Source organism: Spermophilus citellus (assembly GCF_964194105.1).
Source record: "Spermophilus citellus genome assembly, chromosome: 5".
Classification (NCBI taxonomy): Eukaryota; Metazoa; Chordata; class Mammalia; order Rodentia; family Sciuridae; genus Spermophilus; species Spermophilus citellus.
In genome coordinates, this window is record NC_138186.1 from 121,638,607 (window position 1) to 121,652,495 (window position 13,889).

Sequence of the window (13,889 nt, forward strand, 5' to 3'; positions counted from 1 at the left end):
TTCCTTTTTAAAATTTTATTTTTGAAATAGAGTCTTTCTAAATTGTTGAGGCTGGCTTAAAACTTTTGATCCTCCTGCCTCAGGCTCCCAAGGACCTAGGATTATGGGAGTGCATCATTGCATCTTTTTGGCTTGGGAAATAATTTATTGTTTCAGTCAGCTCTTTCAGTGCTGTGACTAAAAGATCTGACAAAAATAATTTTAGAGGAAGAAAAGTTTATTTGGCTTATGGTTTCAGAGATCTCAATCTGTATTCAGCCAGCTCCATTGCTCAGGGCTCCAGGTGAGGCTGAAGATCATGGCAGAAAAGTGTGGAGGAGAGAAGTGTCTCACGCAATAATCAGGAAACAGACACTCCACTTGCCAGATAGAAAATACATACCCCAAAGGCACATACATCCCCAATGACCCACTTCTTCAAGCCATAGCCTACCTGCCTTCAATTACCACTCAGTTAATCCCTATCAGGGGATTAATTCACTAGTTGGGTCAGTCTCTCATAACCCAATTATTTCTCCTCTAAACCTTGCATTGTCTCACACATGAGCTTTTGGGGGACACCTAATAGCTAAACCATAACATTAATTAGCATCTTAGTTTTTGACTTAGTGAGGGGAACATTCCCTGTACACAAGGGCCTGCAGATATCAACATATAAACAAGGAGTGGATGGAGATCTCTGTACTCTGTACATCTTTACATCCACATCCCAGTTCTTTTCACCCTACTGGACAGAATTACAGTCTCAAAGCTCTGGAGTGTTCAGACTCAGTTTTATCCTCCAAGGACTACACTGTGAAAACTTTTTTTTTTTTTAACCTGCGTTACCATCTTGCTTTTTCTCAGCTTCCAAAGGGTCCTTTGCTTTTTTCTGTAGTAGTATCTTTAAATATTTCTAGAAATGGTAGATGTGATATGATTCAAAGCAGTGTTATACAGGGACTTCAATGTATTTCTCTGGCACACTTTAAACTTTTCTTGATTCTCCCACTCATATGTCTTTGAAGATTCCCTTGGAGATCCACATTATGTTTAAAGTATCCCCTGCATCTCAAGTTCAATTTCCACAGAAACAGAAGTTTCTGAAATTAGACTTCTTCCATAAATAAGTGATGGATAATTTTCAGAGAGATTGTTCATTTTCCTACTAAAGATTCTCTGCCTAACAACACTATTGCTTTGTCAACACATTTAATAAATCATAAGTACAAGGGCTGGGGATGTGGCTCAAGCGGTAGCGCGCTCACCTGGCATGCGTGCGGCCCGGGTTGGATCCTCAGCACCACGTACAAACAAAGATGTTGTGTCCGCCGAGAACTAAAAAATAAATATTAAAAAAAAAAATTCTCTCTCTCTCTCTCTCCTCTCTCACTCTCTCTTTAAAAAAAAAAAATTATAAGTACAAGTTTGACTTGGATGAGCCAATTGTGAGGTGTATATTCCGTATGAACTGTTATATAATGTCTGATTCTCTAATTGTACTGATCAAATTATCACATCCATATATCAATATGTGGTATTCTAAGCGAGGGCATCTGGTTTATTACAAATTCATTTCATGCATATATAACTTGTCACACAACTATCTTGTGTCCAATTGTGATGATAAGGCTCTTCTCAATTTCCCCTGTAAATTCATAAATCCTAGGTTTACAGGGGTGTCTGTTGCTGAGAACAGCTTAAAATGTTACTGATCCCGAAGTATTTCCATTCAAAGAAGATGGAACACATTGAGGGCAACTGTGTAGCATCATATATCAAACTCGGAAAGCTGATGCTCTGGCTGACAGACAGGGTGCTGGAGTATAAGGAGCCCTGATGTAGCACCAAAAGACTTCCGTTTGCTTCTGATTTTAAAGTGAATTAGTGATTTGACTTTCGGTGGGTGACTAAAACTGCTAGCCTCTATTTCTATCCTACGGAATAGGAAAGTATACTTTATAGATAAAGCAGGTAAAACAGATTGTAAATAAATTATAAAGCAATACACAAGTGCCACACATTATTACTTAACTTCTTTTCCTATAATGCCTTTTTAGGTGCCCATTAGATACTTTTCAATAAATGATGGCATGAAGTTCTACAACAGGCCAAATACAGTTATTGGCAATCATTAGACATTTTTAGGGCGCTGCAATTTAATAATATATATTTCCATTAAATTTTATTTATTAAAAGAATTCTATTATTTAGCAGCTATTTTCCCTTGGTTATCTGGGCAAAAACATTTCAAATAAATCTCACAAGCTAGTCACAAGACTGCCTTGTAAGATTGGTTATAGAGTTCTGAAACAAGATTGCATTGCAGTACGAAACCAGTTTTACAGTTTAGTAACCCGTTTTTTCCCCCCGTTTATTTTGTATGAAAAAATTTGGTCAAAATCCAGCTGTATTGTTCACATGGCATCCTCTCAGCCAAAATTTGGTCTATCAGGTTTGAATCTTTCCTCCTTCAAGTAAGCAAAACTGAATACATAGTTACCTATAAATTTTTTCCCATAATATTTACATTTTATTCTGTTTTTTTTTTTCCTCCCTATTTTCTTTTTGGGCAAAGTACTGCCTGTGAGGGTACTGTCTGGATGCATTTGAGAGAGATTCTATTTTTAAGCTTCGTTAGAAAAATTACCTCTGTTCTTTGGGAATCATCTTAAGGGATTTATCACAGTAATATTATTATATAGAGTTAAAACACACACTTGGATGATTTAGCACTTGATAAAATATAGTAACAAAACAGATTTATATGTTTTCTTTAATATAAATATATTGCCTCAGAAATCTCTGATTTCTTGCCATTTTCTTCCTTCTCCAAACCCCATGAAGATATTGAATTTTTACAAATAAATTAACTGTGCATAAGTAAGTTTTCCCTGTTTTAATCCCAGTCCCTGGGCCAAAACTCTTTAAAATATAAATTGCCTTAGGATCTTTGGTTTTCACTTTCATATCAAAGACTTCTTTCTAAATCTATATCAATAATCATGCTGAGTGAACCACACTGTGCTTGGTTCATCACCCACCAAAGCGGGAGAAAAAGAATTTAGTTGATTCTGTCTGTGTTTGACTTCATGACTAGAGGTAATCAGAACTGCTACTCAGACCAGATCCAGATCGTAGACCACAGTTGATGGATAACATTCTTTCATTTGATCACAATCTTTTGCCATTCTTTTTTTTTTAAATTTTGAATCATTATCTAATGTGGTGGCAGATGGCATGTCTCTCAGTGAAAGCAAAGGCATATGGCAAGCTTTTTTCAATAGTGTCATGCCACCTAAGTTGCAGTATTTATATTTCAAAAGAAAAAAAATAATTTAGCTGGTGATACCAAACTTCAAATGTAATCATAATTAATACATAATTTCCAAACACCTTGGATTTTAAAATTTTCAAATGAGTATATGGAAATCCTCTGTTGAGTGTGGTAAGCAAAGTGCATATGGGTAGAAACTGGTTCTCAGATAGATCAGACCATTCTAAGAGACCAAAAATGAACTTTTAAGTCATCTTAGTAAGTTTTATAGCCTGAGAGAAGATACTGAATTTTTAAAGCATGTCATCTGTTTAGGTTAAAAGAGAAAAGTCATATGTACATTTTAAGTGAAAGCCTCTTGTCACTCTTCACCTTTTTCTGTTTGTTCATTAATTTAGGGTTGAAACACTTAAGTTATTTGTACACATCATTAATGCTACACAAATAATTCATCACAGAGTATTAGCGGTTAATTAAAACTAGAACAACATGGCAAAAAATGAAAATTCTAAGAAAAGAACTCAGCATTTTTCTTCCTTATAACACAATAAACCTATGTCTCCACAGAAAACTGGATTCAGACATAATGTTGACTCACATCATCACATCTCTCTAGAGTGTACATTTTTTGCATGTAAAAAATCAGCACCATGCAACAGGGACAGCTGCTGTGATAGCAACCCTGTAATTGCCCAGGGCTGAGCTCCTAGGGGAGGAAGGAAGGAGGGGGTGGAAGGAGAGACAATACCAGTGCTCTGAGACTCCATCCTTGTGAGTAGCACAACCCTTACCATCTAAGTAGTGTATATGTTTGAGTTCACTGGTGATATTTGCAATTTTAATCAATAAAGGTCACATTCCATTTTTCTTTCCTCTATAGATACTTTTTTTTTTCTTTTAATGAAATGACTATTTGTTAACAAGTTTCAGGGCTTTTGTAGAGCAAATCTCGGAACTCAAGGTATAACATTATGCCCAGTTCCCATAAGACAGATTTAAATCATCTATTTTCTCATTTCAAATTTGATAACTCACTAGAAACCACTAGATATTACAAATAAAATATCTTGTTTTCCTTAGATTTCTAAGAGAATTTTACTATTAGATTTCTCTTCTTTTTGAAGTGCCATGCCACCTCATAGGCATTTATTTCTTCTTGGATTGACTATATTTATCTTTATGCATCACAATCATGATGTCTCAACTCAGAAAAGGCAGCTTAATGGGAATTATATGTTAGCTATCACCTTTCCCATGACTGCATGTTGTTTATATCTTATTCTACTTGCTGTTTGTGCATTTAGATGGTAAAGGGTGTTCAAAAAGCGCCTGTACTAAGGATGAAATTCTTGTAGCTCTGAAAGTTCTTAACTAATGGAAAAGACTCAGAATTCACCTTGCACACATGTTGCCTCTGATGTGGGTTCTTCCTGCCCAGCTTTGGAAAGTAGAGGATTGGAGTATTTTTTTTAATCCACTGGAATTTCTCACATTGATATTCTGTATCATGATAATATATCTCGATGTTTAAAGAGCATGCTGTTGCACACTTTAGTAACTAAATTTTAAAAAATGGCTATTTGGAACCTGCTTAATATTTGTATATCATTATGGTAAAAATGCATATTTGGAGTCAGTTCCCTGGATTAGAACATGGGTTCTTCACTTACCAGCATTTTAACATAGGCAGATTGCTTGATCTCTTTTGCCTTATGTTCTCCATTGGTAGGATGGAAATACCAACACTTTCTTTGCAGAACAAAGCCCAATGTATAGTAAAAACTGTATAGGAGTTAGCTGTTTGTTTTTCAAATACAGGAAAATGTGAATCAATACTTATGGATTTTTATTGTGTTCTAAGTGTTTTGTTGACACTATAATTAATCCCCCATGGGGAAAATCACTCACCCTCTTTGACCCTTTGTTTTCTTACCTGTGCAATGGGGAAATAAAGGTTATACTAGAAGGATTGCTGTGGATGTCAGAAATAAAGCATTTAAAAATACTACTGATGTTCCTGGCACAAACGAGACAATAAATACATCAGGAGTTGATGTTAGTCATATTTCTTTAGATCAATGCTCTCTAACACATGGGGAACTGATTTCAGCAGAAAAGAATATGGGTGAAAACATTCTTTCTGTACTTGAACTGAAAGCAAACTTATGAGGAACATATTTGGAAAAATTAGGAAATATGGAGCAACTGATTAAGCTAATGTTGTACCTCTTTATCAATCTGTCCTGGCTAAGCATGGAGAAGTGCAGGCCAAATTCCTTAGCTCAAATCCAAACTGGTGCCAAGGGAGTCTTCATCCTTGATATGGGCTAAGAGTGGTTAATGTGGATTCACATATGTTTTTTTTCTCTAAATAAGTGAGATTATTCCATTGAAACTGCTGACTTCCCAAGGTCAATGAGAACTTTGATCTTCTGCAGGTGTGCCTGTTCTTTCAACAGTGGAATTCAGATGGCTTAAAGTAGTTGAATTTCAAACCTTGGTTTGGAAGAAAAGAATAAACTTTGCATGAATAAAATGATTGCTTTCCATTTTAACATTAAAGGAATGTAAAAGTACAAATATAAAGTTTTGCTATCCTTAATCTGGAAACTTTTCTAAAAAATTAAATAGCACATACCCATTATATGTAGGCTAACATCATTATGCATTCCATAGCATGGGACAGTTGTCCTTGTCATGTGTTACATATCGAATGTACCTTGATATTTAATTTCCAAGTACTTATTGATAGAAAAGGAAAATCTCTTTATTCCATCCTATTTTTACTTATGCAAAATTTCTCTCTGGAAGAACAGACAAGTTTTAGTAGCCTTAATCAGTAATTTTAATAGACCAGTTGGTCACATGGAGCTAAAATAAGTGAATCAAAAAAATTTTCTTTAATGCATATATCATTAATTAAGGTCTTTAATAATTTTAAGATAAAAATCTTAACTTCTGTCACCTCTTTTACTCTTAAAAAAACGAGAAAAGGAAAACACAGTGATATGCATGTAACAACTAAAGAAAGTTTTTTTCCTTCTTTTCCATTTTAAAAATATTATCATTCTATTTTTAAACAGTGAATCTCAACTGATTCAGTTTTCTAAGTAAGTCACAAGGGTGCCAAGTGGAATATTAATTTAAAAGTTACTCTTAACATCTATCTAGTGATGGTAAAATAGCAAGGTGAATATTAATCATACTACACTAAAATTATTAAAGTAAATTCATTAAATAATTCACTTTTATATTTGTTGATGCATTGATTCAGGTCACCTAGGTATGATGTTAATCTTATCACCTATGAAATATTAGTGCACAAGACTAGATAGTGATTTTGAATGGCCTGAAGTTCACTAATCAGAATGACCAGAACCTTTTGTGGAAAATGCAAGTTCTGGATCCTCGTCTGTGATCTGTGAATTCCGATTCTCTGGAGTCTGAACCCAGAACTACTTATGTTTAACAGAATCTTGGCTAATCCTGGTGCACAGTAAGTTTTGAGAGACAATGGGTTGCCGTCTGTATCTCTAATGCTCTGGGTTTCCTTAATCACAACTCAGTTATTGATCTACCAGAGTAGAGACTTTTTGGCAAAACAGATCTCCTGACTGACTGACCATTAGAATTACCTGGTGACCTTTCTAGAAATGTCTATAGCTGGTTCCAGATCTGAGGGGTTTAATAAATTCAGCTCATCAGGCATGGTCGCACATGCCAGTAGTTCCAGCAACTCAGGAAACAGAGGCAGGAGGATTGCTGAAAATCAGTCTGGACAAAATAGGGACAGCTTGCCTCTTTTTAAAAAATGGAACTAGGGATGTAATTTAGTGGTAGAGTGCTTGCCTAACATGCCCAAAACTCCTGGTTTAATCCCTAGCACCACAAAAGAAAAAAAGAAAGGAAGGAAAGAAAGAAGGAAGGAAGGAAGGAAATTCAGCTCTATTCCTCAGTATTTGAAGCACAATATTCAGTATTTAATATGCAGTGACTCATCCTACTCTCTTTTAAGTTTTTTTTTCTTTCTCCTTTTATTTGATCTTTTTAGATATACATAACAGAATGTATTTTGATTTCTTATACATACATGGAGCATAACTTCTTCTAATTAGGATCCCATTCTTATGGTTGATATGTGGAGCTTCACTAATAGTGTATTCTAATATGTAAACAGAAAAGTTATGTCTGATTCATTCTACTAATTTCCTATTCCTATCCCCCCTCTGTTCCTTTCATTCCTCTTTATCTAATCCACTGAATTTATATTCTTCCCTCCCCCTCCCCTTATTGTGTGTAACCATCCATATATAAGAGAGAATGTTCAGCCTTTGGTTGTTTGGGATTGGCTTATTTCACTTAGCATGATAGTTCCAAGTTCCATCCATTTACTGGCAGACACCATAATTTCACTCTTCTTTATGGCTGAGTAATATCCCACATGCCACATTTTCTTTATCCATTTGTCCATTTAAGGGCATCTAGTTTGGTTCCATAGCTAAGCTATTGTGAGTGGAGCTGCTATAAACATTGCTGTGACTATGTCACTATAGTATGCTGATTTTAAGTCCTCTGGGATAAGTAGGTCAAATGCTCATTCCATTCTGAGTTTTTTGAGGAATCTCCATACTGCTTTCTCATGGCTATGCTTCTAACTTAAAGTTTATCTAGAATTTCCATGAGTGTCATATTTTTGAGCATGCATATTTCCCCAAATATTGGTGCTGGCTACAAAGGGATTGTTCAACTAATATTCTACAATATAGATATTAGACTGAAAATAAGAAAGCAAGATAATGAACATGGAATGAAGCAATTTCTCAAAGATATTGATGTCCTACAGGGCTGTGAAGAACACCAAGTGAAAAACAGGAAACAACTCACTAGACAAAAGCCATATAATTGAGAGAATGTGATGAGCCTGTGTCAGAAAAGGTTTATTTCTTCTTCAAGGCTTATGGGAAAGGACTGTGGTCATTACCATCCAGACCAGAGGGGCAACATCAGGTGGTTTGGGTGGGTAGGTGTACTGTGTGCAGGAACCTGAGCTTATTCTAGATTTGAGGGTTAGAGATGGAATTTAAAACTGCCAGTGGTCATTTATAGGCCACTATTCTGAATGTTTTACTTAATATCTCTTATATGCTAATCCACTTTTTAAAATGCTATTTAAAAATAATAATAAGTGACCTAAAAGTCAATGGTAAATTGCAAGAACTTACATGAATGTTTTTCTTTCAGGAGTTTTTAATTTTAGTATGTCTTTTTCCTTAAGTGTCTACAAACATTGCTTTGCCTTTAATTTCCTATGGCTTAGTCCTTAGGTGGAAGTTGTGACAAGACAATTGTAGATTACTGTTGTCCCTGAGTACTCAAGTGTTTGAGAGATGTGGCTCTCAGATTTGGATGTTCTATAGAAATGGTACTGCCTAACTCAGCTGATTTTAACTAGAATAAGAGTTGAGATGGCTGTGTGTTAATAAATTAAAGAAAAGAATTGTTGGTTAAAAAGAAGGACAGTTACTTAACAGTGAACTTAGTAAACTTACATAAGTATATGGGCAAAGGACTAAATATCTGTCTCTGGGTTCAATTCTGGATGGTTTACTTATTTTTTTTTTCAGTTACAGGATTATTTTATGATGGTGGCACTCATAAGATTGTCCTGTGTAAGTTGTGAATTGGTGAGTTAGGGTTATGATTCAAAATATAAAGCATTGAAAGAAGATAGATGTTTTTCATAGCTATTCAAATAGAGTGGGCATATCTATGCAGCCAAAATATAGTATATGTAAATGATAAAATTATACTGGAAGAAGAAGGGCTGCAAAATGGCTCCATTTTTCTCATTTTTCTTCATGTCTGTATATCATCACAGACATATAAAATGTGAGAATGTGAAAAGTAAATAACGAACTTCAAGTTTTCTTAGAAATGAACGAGTTATTTCTGATAAAAGTTACTGAGTTCAGTGGAGTTATGATTCATGATTAGAAAGAGGATTCTTTTCCAAAGAAAACTAAAACTTCAAGGAAGAAATTTGTCTCCCCAAACACAGCTGTAATTATCATAGCTGGCTTTTCTTTGGGTCTTAATTCAGAAATGAATATCATTTGGAAATTTTTCTCTATATATAAATGTAAGGATATGTAATCAGAAATCAATATACTGATTCAGGTAATCCAATACTAGACATTTGTAAATTCATTGTTTCAGTATGATCTTTAAAAAGCAAATAAGTTGGGGCTGGGATGTGGCTAAAGCGGTAGCGCGCTTGCCTGGCATGCGTGTGGCCCGGGTTTGATCCTCAGCACCACATACAAACAAAAGATGTTGTGTCCGCCGAGAACTAAAAAAAAAAAAAAAACAAAAAAACAAAAAAACAAAAAACCAATAAATATTTAAAAAATTCTCTCTCTCTCTCTCTCTCTCTCTCTCTCTCTCTCTTAAAAAAAAAAAAAACAAATAAGTCTAGGTGTACTCCAGACTGTTGTGTTCAACTACTAAATCACATTATATGTGTAATTATATATAAATCCTAAATTAAGAGAGTTTGGTCTAGAATTCAAATATTTTAGGTTGTACCTTTTAAAAAAATACTCATTTAAAAATTATTATTAAAGTTAAAAAAAAGATCTTGGATTTAATGAGCATAAAACTCACCTGCCCAATTCTCTGAGAGTTCTATTTTATAATATTTCTCATGGCTCTATCCCCTTGGTGTAAATGTCACATAACTATCTTTTCTCTGCAGTAGGGAAGAAAGACTTGGCCAAGCTCCATTTTTGAAAGCAAGGTGGAAACTACAGCCAAATTACCCCTTTGCACAGAAAAATGAAAGCCAAGATTTCACTCACACTTCAAATAGAAAGGAGTAACCCCTTGGTCAGGGAACTGGTATTTTAGATGCATGTTATCTGCATGTGTTAGAGCTGAAAATCAAGTAGAAGTCTGGCCCCTTTCTCCTCCAACTTCTCCTCTTTAATATCATAACAACACTAGCTGTCTCTGAAGGAAACATAAGCCTGGAGAAGGACTGCTTTCTTTTCTTTTCCTTCTTAAAGCAGGAGTTGGCATCTGTATGCATCCAGCTGCTAGGTGTATCCCATGTAGAACCACAGTTGCTCTTTCTGATAAGAAATAAATAGCAAGGAGTAAGGTATTTGGAGTCAACAAGAGCCAACATACTATTTTCATTTTAATTTCACAGGGCTACTGATTAATGTTGCAATTGCCATTTAATATTTTAAAAATGTTCATGATATTAACGGGAAAATATCAAGCATGTCATTTTTCAATAGCTCCAAAAGTTACCCCAGAAGAGAAGAGAGGGAACAAAGATGATTACCATAGTTTCGTAAGCTGTCAATCTAATAGGCAAAAGAAGTAAAAATTGAATATTTTCTCTAACTAGAGAAATCTGTCATGACATCTTCTTATAATTACCTTTTATCATAAGACATCTTTATTTGAAATTTTCCCACTTAAATATATTATATTTTTAGATTGAGTTTTTAAAATGTAAACTTACTAGTAAGTTATAATTAATTAAACTTATAATGTGTTTGTCTAAAATTTGATGACTGTGGATAATTGTATTATATAAAATGAAGAGTAAAATAATGTATTTAAAATAACATTTGACTAATTTATGTGGAACAATCATGATTGTATATATTCCACTAAGCCTCAATCTATTTTCTTATCTGAACTAGACTAAGATATCACTACCATAACAACATGAGCAGACAGATGGCTGACTGCCTATTAAGGCAATACTATTAATCAATATGATTACTAGTATGGATTTAGCAGAAGATTTTTACATTCAGCTTTTCTACAATGGCAAGATATTTTGCTAAGAAGAATATTTAATAATTTTTAAAACATACTCATTGCATTATTAACACCTATACATTATATTTAGTTGTCATAGTTGTAATTATAATAAGTGAATGAATATCTAGAATATATTGGAGGGTGTTAGAAATGGGGAACTGGAAGCATCACCAGATACTCTGTTTATATTATAATTATTCAATCAGTCATTTTTGAAAGCCCTCTGTATGCCAGGCATGGCTGTCAAGAAGCTAACATTTCAGTGAAAAGAAGACAAAGAATAAACTGCAGATATTTCAATAGGTGATAGATGTTATCAAGGAAAATAAAGTAAGATAGGGAGAAGGGAGATGAGATTAGAGTGGTTGGAAGGTTCTCAGATAAGGTCAGATCTTCTCAACACAGACCTGAGTAAAGTTGAGGATGAAGACATGCAGCTATCTGAGATAAGACTAACCAAGGAAACTGGAAACAAGAGGAATTCTTTAATTAGTAAACTATTAAAAATATCTGTTTATTCGTGAAAACTTTATTGAGTACTTTCTAAGTCCTAAGGACTATACTCAGATGAAGGATTATAAGAATGAATAAGACACAACCCATCAGTGAGAGATTTCTAGGAAAAACACATAAATAGGTAATTAGAAAAAATGCTAATTACCACAATGGGCCTATGGATGGGGCATTTAAGTGCGATTTCCACATTTTTTCTTGTATTACCCTATCAACAGTGAAAATATTTCCATTGATAATTTGTCTTTGATGAAGAGTTATAGTAGTTCATTGGGTTCTATAATCAGAGGCACTGGGTCAAACTCTGGCTCTAGTATTGTATTAGCCAGCACTTTTCCAGTTGCAATAACAGAAAGCCAGCTCTAGTTAAACAAAAAAAAAAATAGTATTTATTGGCTTTTTCTACTGGCAGTTCCAAGGACTGGCATTATAGGTAGATTTAGAGGATGTCATATGATTCAATATCTTTTCATTGCTCAGCTCTGCTTTCTTAAATATTGGCTCCATTCACCAGCAATCTGTTTGTGTAGAGACAGAGAAGGCCACTGGCACCCTAAAACATACATGACACCTGGCACTCAATCTCATAAAAGCAGAAAGAACAGCTCTCCCAGCTTCCATATCTGCTGTGTGACCCTCGTCCTGAGAGGATGATATGCTCACTCCTGGACCAATCATTGGATCTACTCTAATTAATCATTTTGGTGATTGACTCACACTTGTGGGGTTAAGTCAAGGAAAAGCAGAGCCATTGATCTGACAAATCTACCAGAATTCTATCCACCGTGGAAGGGACAGCAGAAAATTCTACTACCAGAAGAAAGGGAAAGGATATGATGCTGGCAAACACACATAAAAAATATCTACTACATTTAGATTAATTTTGTTACCTTCATTAGAGCAACTCACCTCTCTTGAGTCTGTTTCATCATCTACAAAAGCACCAACCTTGAAACGTTGAATTATATAAGGTAGCTTGTGTATCAAGGTTAAGCACACAGAGAAAAGTGCTTAATAAATAACAGTATGATTGTTATAATGATGAAAACATATGATTTGTGGCAAATTTCACATAATAGAGACCCAAGAGATGAAGGGTAGATGTTTTCTACTGCACATAAAAAAGTGACAGGGCCTGCCAGAGTCTGGATGCTTGTGAGCACCACTGAATGATTTTGGGACAGGGAAACAGAATCCATCAGCTTCACATAAAAGGAACCATTTAATTGCAAGATGTAGCCCTTAACAAAATTTCAACCTAAAGGATGAGAACCCTGCCTTCTTATCGCTACTCTTAAAACATACTATGATAATTAGCATTTCGGTGATTTAAAAAGAATAATGATTCAGTGATAGTCTTAATTAATTCAGCTGATAATTTAAAATGTAACAATATAGCCTTCTCTGCTAGGATGCTATCAAACTAAATATATATGAATGAAATATAAATGTGGCATTTTATGTTTCCTGAAGTGTGAGGACCCCAAATGAAGAATGATTTTAAATGATTTTAAAAGGATTTTATCTGGCTCCTTTCAAATAAATTTGAATGACTCTTATTTCAGGTAAACTTTTCCTTGAGAATTTTGCTTTTTTTTTTTTTTTTCACAGTTTAGGTCTCCATCTTGATGAGTGACCCAGTTTATTTCCTCTGGGCTGTTTCAGGCCATTGGTACAAAAGTGTCCCCGAAAGGGAAAGGGACTCTTTTTCCCTAGGTGTACTTTCTGCATATTTTATTAATTTTCCTACTTTATATGTTTGTTCTTCAATGCTTTTAAGTAACTCTACATGTCCCTCCCAAGTTCTGATGGTGCATATCTCCATCAGAGCTGCCAACTGAACTCCATCCTTCAAGTTCTGCTTGATATTACAGTTCCTGTGTATGAAGGATTCACCAACCGACTGCCTCTGATGTTGCTCAAATCTATATAATAGTTGCCTTTAACTGAAGCTAATGTTTCCTAACAACTTACCACTCAGAAGGCCTTCCAGAAGTATATCACCAAACAGATCAGGAGAATAAAGGGACAGAGACACTATATTAGTTTGGACCTTCCAACAAATGGACACCAAGCTTGGATGAGAGGGAAAGTAGAGGGAGACTGGGAGAGCTCTTGAATCAAAATGCAGGTCTGGGGCTGTGAAACAGAAAGAGAGGAAGTGAGATTTGGCAGAAATAGTTGTAGAGAGTAGTATAGTTCTAAGAAAATTTTTGGCAAGGCCTTCAGTCGCTGGACCGAGGGATATCGCTCAAAAACATGCCTGTCAATATCTTCTTTG